The sequence below is a fragment of the Macrotis lagotis genome, chromosome 7, assembly GCF_037893015.1.
Source record: "Macrotis lagotis isolate mMagLag1 chromosome 7, bilby.v1.9.chrom.fasta, whole genome shotgun sequence".
Taxonomy (NCBI): domain Eukaryota; kingdom Metazoa; phylum Chordata; class Mammalia; order Peramelemorphia; family Peramelidae; genus Macrotis; species Macrotis lagotis.
In genome coordinates, this window is record NC_133664.1 from 137851624 (window position 1) to 137859610 (window position 7987).

At 36.8% G+C, this 7987-nt stretch overlaps 1 pseudogene; it reads left to right on the forward strand.

Moving 5' to 3' along the window:
• The first annotated feature begins 1989 nt into the window (after nt 1-1989).
• On the forward strand, nt 1990-2993 carry LOC141493852 (pleckstrin homology domain-containing family A member 3 pseudogene; annotated as a pseudogene).
• The last annotated feature ends 4994 nt before the right edge of the window (nt 2994-7987 follow it).

The window sequence follows — 7987 nt, forward strand, 5'->3', positions numbered from 1 at the left end:
CAAAAATCTTTTTTAAGCTCTTCCATAGTCTGAGACCAATTCATATTTTTCTTGGAGGCTTTGGACAAAGAAGCTTGGACTTTGTTATCTTCTGAGTGTGCATTTTGATCCTCCACAGGACCAAAGTAATTGTCTAGGGTGGGAATTTTTTTCTTCTGATGTTTGCTCATTTCCCCAACCTATGACTTCATTTTAACTCTTTGTTAAGTTGGGGCTCTGCTTCCAGGATGAAGGATGCACTGCCCCAAGTTTTTGAGAATTTTTGCAGCTGCTTACAGGGACAACCCGCCCCCCACCCTGCAGGGATCTCAATTCCTCCAAGGTCTTATGAGAGGCTATGGCTGTTCTCCTGGCTTGTGCTCTTGTCTGTGGATGACAACAAGCACCCCTTTCTGCCCTGGAATTGTGAGGAGGGTCCCTGCTCCCCTATGGCAGTAAAGCTCCATTACCTGCATTCCCAAACTGAGATCTGGATCTGAGTATAGGTGAAGCTCCAGAGTCCTGCCACAGTGATAGTAGAGAGATCTCTACAATCTCCCTGACCCCTTATGGTCCCTGGGCTAAGTGCTCTGGAAGCAAATGCTTCTGGTTCCTGGGGCTGCAGCTGCACTTGAGGCTTGCACTGGTCTGGGCAATATACTCACTCTGCTGCAGCAAAGTTTTCCTGCTGCCCTTCCCTATTGTCCTTGGCAATCCTTGGGTTGAGAAGTTCAGGAAAAAACACTGCTGCCACAGATCCAGGTGCCCCCCCAGGGACCCAGGTATACTGTGGACTGTTCCTGAATGATTGGAACTGGTTCACTACACTGCAGTTGGGCTGAACTGAAGCCCTTTCCTACCCCCAGTGGAACAGACTTTTCCCATGGATCTTCCAAGTTGTCTTGAGCTGGAAAATTATTTCACTAATTCTTTTTGAGGATTCTGTTACTTTAGAATTTGGTTATAATCATTATTTAAAGGAATTTGAAGTGGTTTGGGCAAGATCTTGTGGAAATTCTTGCCTTTACTCTGCCATCTTGGCTCTGCCCCCAGTACAGTTTTTTTATTTAAAAAGAAAAAAAGACTAGAAAACAGAAATGAATGGATCTTTCCTTTAAATGATAAATAACATCTATCTAAAATCATCAGCAAGCATTATTTATAATGAGGATTAAGCTCAGGGTGAAGATGGCACTTAGATGGTGCAGTGAATACAGTACCAACCCTGGAGTCAGGAGGATCTGAGTTCAAATGTGACCTCAGATACTTAATAATTACCTAGCTATGTGACCTTGGGCAAGTCACTTTACCCCATTGCCTTACAAAAAACAAAATAAAAGATCAGTGTGAAACAAGAATGTCCATTATCACCTATATTATTTTATATTATATTATATTAGAAATATTACCTTTGAAATAAGGGAAGAAAAATAAATTTAAGGAATTAGAATAGGGAATGAGTATTTATTAGAGAAATTCAAATTAAAGCATCTCTGAGATACCGCCTCACACCTCTCAGACTGGCCAATAGGACCAGAAAGGACAATGATCAATGTTGGAAGAGATGTGGGGAATCTGGGACACTAATACATTGTTGGTGGAGCTGTGAACTCATCCAACATTTCTGGGGTGCAATTTGGAATTATGCCCAAGGGCAATAAAATTGCGCATACCCTTTTATCCAGCAATACCACTGCTGGGTCTATACCCTGAAGAGATCATGAAAAAAAAGGTAAAAACATCACTTGTACAAAAATATTCATGGCAGTTCTGTTTGTGGTAGTAAAGAATTGGAAACTGAGTGGATGTCCATCAATTGAGGATTAGTTGAACAAATTGTAGTATATGTACATTTTGGAACACTATTGTTCTATTAGAATCCAGGTGGGGCCCCCGGCGGGGCATGCTGAGCCGGCAGCCCGCCGCCCAGCCTCCACCGCCAGCCCCGGAGCAGGGGAGGAGGCCGAGCCGGGAGCCGCGACAAGGATGCGTGGTGCGCGGGCCTGAAGGATGGAGGGGGTTCTGTACAAGTGGACCAATTACCTCACAGGTTGGCAGCCTCACTGGTTTGTTTTAGATAATGAGATATTTATCCTATTATGATTCACAGGATGATGTGTGCAAAGGGAGCAAAGGAAGCATAAAGATGGCAGTTTGTGAAATTAAAGTCCACTCGGCCAACAATACAAGAATGGAATTAATCATTCCAGGGGAGCAGCACTTCTACATGAAAGCTGTGAATGCCGCTGAGAGGCAGAGGTGGCTAGTTGCTCTGGGCAGTGCGAAAACTTGTTTGACAGACACCCGAGCGAAAAAGGATAAAGAAATAAGTGAAACCAATGAATCTCTGAAAACCAAAATGTCTGAACTTCACCTCTACTGTGACCTCTTAATGCAGCAAGTTCATACCATACAAGAATTCGTCCATCATGATGACAGTCATTCATCCCCCAGTGTAGAGAATGTGAAGGAAGCTTCATCTCTGCTTAGTGCCACATGTACATTCATCACTACACGTGAAGAATGTGTGAAGATAGCAAATGCCAAGTTTAAACCAGAGATGTTTCAATTGCCTCATCCAGATCCTTTAGTTTCTCCTGTATCACCTTCACCTGTTCAAATGATGAAACGTTCCATCAGTCACCCTGGTTCTTACAGCTCAGATAGGAGTAGTCACACTGTAAAAGAACCAGGACCTTCACTTAACCGAATCTCCCAACGTTGCAGAAGAACCTACTCAGATACAGATTACAATGATATTCCCCCTGAAGACCCAGATAGACCTGTTCACTGTTCAAGAAATATTCTCAATGGAGATTTGGCATCAGCAACCATTCCCGAAGAAAACAGGACTGTGTCCAAAAAACGATCTGAATTGGAAGATGTTCTTCCATCCTTCTCTTCCTGAGGAAACTGAAGTGTACAACTTTCTCTAAGTATTGCTATGCAAAAGCTGCTGTAATAATATTGTTGTTATAAGGAGTAGTTTTTTCCCTTTACTTAGAAGGATTTCTCTGCACTTTATAGAATAATGTTTTCAAAAAACCCAACAACAAAAAACCTTTGAAGTGTATTTTATCTTTATATAGTTTATTTGCAAGAATATTTTCCTAATAACTTCACAATATGAATGTGCATCTCTTTCTTTGAACAAATGATGGTTTAACATTTAAGCGTTTATGAGGATAAATGTAGATATTTTTTTAAAAAGTGTGAAGGGCTGACAGCATTGTCAGTTTGTATTGTTTATAAACATGGAATCTTTTGCACAGGTGTCATTTTGACAGAGGTGTGAAATATAAGATTGTGCCATGGACCAATTGGTCACTTACCCCTGTTAAAAATGTGTTACCACACCAGTGGACAGTGATCACATTGTCTTCCTTGACAAAAAGGAATACCTGATAATTTCTTAACATATCTTTAACCCAAGTGACGTGACATATCAAGTATTTTTTTTTTATAAAATCAGACTGTGTTGTCCTTCAGATGTGGGGATGGCGCTGCTCAATTGTTGATACCAAACTGTTGATATGAAATATTTAATTTTCATTTATTTATTACTTTCTACTGCATCAAAAAGAGAATAGCATTTTGATTTGTGACCAACAAAATTTAAGATGTGCATTTGTTGTTATTTGCATTGTGCCAGTAAAAAGAAGTTAATATCACAGTGAATTTGTTTATTTTAAAACAGAGAAATATTTTTTTGTGGAAAAAAAAGAAACCAGTTGGGATGGGAATTCAGAGAAACCTGGAAGGATTTGCATGAACTGATGCTGAGTGATATGAGCATAACCAGAACATTTTACCCCCTAATAGCAACATGGGGGTGATGATCAACCTTAATGGATTTGCTCCAATGGACTTGCAACAATCAGGCACAATTTGGGGATATCTGCAATAGAGAATACCATCTGTATCCAGAGAAAGAATTGTGGAGTTTGAACAAAGACCAAAGACTATTACCTTTAATTAAAAAAAAAAACATGTTATCTTATTATGTAATTTTGCTATCTCTTATACTTTATTTTTTCCCCCTAAAGGATATGATTTCTCTCTCATCACATTCAACTTAGATTAATGTATAACATGGAAACAATGTAAAGACTAACAGACTGTCTTCTGTGGGGGGTGAGGGGAGGGAAGTGAGATTAGGGGAAAAATTGTAAAATTCAAAAATAAATTAATTAATTAAAAAAGAATCGGCAATAAGGAAGCAAATTCACTCTTTGCCGATGATATTTAGAGAATATTAGAGATCTTACTAAAAAACAACCTGAAATAATTAACAACTTTACCAAAGTTGCAGAATATTAACATAAGCCCACATAAAGCATCATCATTTCTATATATTACCAACAGAGCCTAAAAAGCAATAGAAAGAAAAATATCATTTAAAATATCTGTAGACAATATTCAGGAGATTACTTGCCAAGAAAAACCCAGAAACTATATGAACACAATTAAAAAACATTTTCATACAAATATAATCAGATCTAAACAATTGGAAAAATACCAATTGCCCATGGGTAGGCTGAGCAACCATAAGAATGACAATTCTACCTAAATTAATTTATTTATTCATTGCCCTGCCAATCAAACTACAAAAAGATATTTTATATAGTTAGAAAAAATAACAAAATTTATCTGAAAAATAAAAAATTCAAGAATATCAAAGAAATTAATGAGAAAAAATGCAAAGGAATGTGACTTACCTGTACCAGATTTAAAACTTTGTTATAAAGTAGCAATCGCTAAAACTATTTGGTACTGGTTAAGAAAAAGAGTGGTGAATCAATAAAATAAATTTGTTATGCAAGACACAATAGTTAATAATTATAGTAATCTACTGTTTAATAAACTCAAAAGGCTCTAGATTCTAGGATAAGAATTCATTTTCTGACAAAAACTGCTGGGAAAACTGGAAAATAACATGGCAGAAACTGGGCATACCAGCATTTCATACCATATGCCAAGATAAAGTCAAAATGGGTACAAGACTTAAACAAAAAGGCAATTAGGAGAACAAGGAATGTTAACCTGTCAGATCTATAGAAAAGAGAATGAATTTATGATCAAACAAGATAGAGAATGCAAATGCAAAATGGATCATTTTTATTATATTATATTAAAATATATTGCACAAACAAGACAAATGCAACCAAAATTAGAAGGAAAACAAATCTGGGAAACAATTTTTTCAGTCAGTGTTTCTGATAAGGCCTCGATTCTCAAATATTTAGAGTACTGTGTCAGGATTCATAAGAATACAAGTCATTCCTCAATTGAGAAATGGTCAAAAATATGAACAGGAAGTTTATAGATGAAGAAATTAAAGTTATGCTCTAAATGAAAAAATGCTCTAAATCATTATTGATTAGAAAAATTCAAATTAAAGCATCTATGACACACCTATCAGATTGATAACCATGACACAGAACAGAAAAATGATCATTGTTGGAGGGTATGTGGGAAAACTGGGATACTAATGCACAATTGGTGGAATTGTGAACTGATCCAACCAATCTGGAGAGCAATTTGAAACATGTTCAAAGGGCAATCAGACTGTGAATATTCTTTAATCCAGCAATACCATGATTAGGACTGTATCATAAAGAGATCACCTAAAACAGAAAAGAATCTACATATACAACTATATTTATATCAGCTCCTTTTGTGGTGTAAAAGAATTGGAAATTGAGGAGATGGGCATCAACTGGGGAATGACTGACCAAGTGGTGGTATATAATTGTGATGGAATACTATTGTGCTATCAGAAATGATTCAGAAAACCCTGGAAAGACTTACATGAACTCATGAAGTGATGTTGAGTGAAGTGAGCAGAACTAAGAGAAAATTGTACACAATAAAAGCAACATGAGATAATGATCAACTTTGATCTTCTCAGCAATACAATGATCCAAGATAATGCCAAAAGAATCAAAATGAAAAATGCTATCCACATTCAAGAAAAAGAACTATGAAGTCTAAATGAAAACTGAAACATATTATTTTTTACTTGAAGGGATTTTTTTGAGGATTTTGAGGCTTTTTCCTTTTACTCTCTATCTTCTTTCACAGCATGACTAATTTGCAAATATGTTTTCATGATTGCAAATGTATAATTTATATTGTATGCTTGCCATCTTGGGAATGGGAGGCAGTGAGAGGGAGGGAGAAAAAATTTGCAACTTAAAATCTTATAAAAATTAATGATGAAAATTATTTTTACATATAATTGGAGGTGAGATTACTATTTACTAAAAAAGAAAAGAAACCACAATGATTTCTTCCACCCTAAATCTACCCAAGATATCAGTCATAAGTCTACACAGAAGTCCCAGTCTTTAGTAGAAACACCACCAGCAACTTATAGAATAACCAGAGACAGATATATGTAGTCTGAAAGACTGACCAGGGGCAGGAAAAGTAGAAGCTACTCTATGAAAGTCTTAGAATGAAGCCCTTGGGAAGCCCTAGAAATCACAATGGACAGGAATACATGGTGATGCAGTGTTGATATCTTGATAGCCCAGGCCTACAAATTCTGGAAAACCCTAATATTGTTCTGTGAGGCCAGAACATCCAGTGAGTCAATCAGTCAACAAGCGTTTATTAAGTGTTTATGGTAGCAAGCACTGAATTAAGCAATAAGAATACAAATAAACAAAAATGAAAGACTGACCCTGCCCTCAAGGAGTTTACATTCTAATGGGAAAGGGGTGGCTAGGTGGCCCTAGTGGATAAAGCACCGGCCTCGGAGTCAGGAGTACCTGGGTTCAAATCCAGTCTCAGACACTTAATAATAATTACCTAGCTGTGTGGCCTTGGGCAAGCCACTTAACCCCATTTGCCTTGCAAAAACCTAAAAAAAAAAAAAACAAAACCCTAAAAAACAACAAAAAACATTCTAATGGGAAAGACAATTCATAAAAGTTAGCTAGAAATGGGTATGAGAAGAAGGGGCATTATTTAGGTGCATGATGGAGAAGGTCAGAGAAGAACTTGGTAGGAAATGAAGAAATGGTTGACCTGGACACCCTTCTTAATAAAGTTTCTGGAAGAAGCTCTCCAACCTTCAAACATAAGGAAGGGCCCCCAGGAACAGAGGATACTTCTGAGATATGGGCCCCAGGGCTGAAGTGATCTTCCAGGATGAAGAAGCTTCTAGGATATTGAAGAATTGAACTTGGTGGGATCCAACATTCTGAAATCCAAAGATCCAGAGGGGCTTAACCCCAAAAGGTAGAAGTTATTGTAAGAACTTAGGGAACCCAGAGTGAGCTCAGACAGAGTTGACCAGCCCCCAAAAAACATAATGAAAGAACCTCCATTCAGGCACTAAAACTAAAGAGATAAGTAAAGCAAAGAAAATATCAATAATAAAATATTGTTGAAAATCTAGAGATATTACAAAATAAGTTGTGAATTCAACTGTGGGCCAAAAAGGGATTTTCCACCTAGGAAATGTCAAGAAAAAGATAGCCCTGAAATAAAATCTTTGGGAAAAAAGAATTAGGGAAATATATAGTTTAGAAGAGAAAGTGATAAAACTTGGTCAAAAACCTTTGAACACTAGAACAGACCAGTTAGAAACAAATGATTTCAGGAAACAAGAAGAAATGTCAAATTAAAAAGACTGAAGAAATAATAGAAAATGTAAGAGATATATATATCAGAAACAGCTGATGTGGGAAACAGGTCAAGAAAGAGCATCTTATTTTTTATTAATATTATATTTTTTTCCAATTATATACAATAGTAATTTCTACCTATCATTTTTGTAAGGTTTTGAATTTTACAATTTGTCCCCCACCCTTCCTTCACTACCCCCATTCCCCACAAAAGGCAGTCTGATAATCTTTTACATTGTTTCCATACTATATACCTTGACTGAAAATGAATGTGTTGAGAGAGAAATCATATCCTTTTAAAAAAAAAATTGAAGGTAATAGACTTTGGTCTTTGTTTAAACTCCACAGTTCTTTCTCTGGATACAGATGGT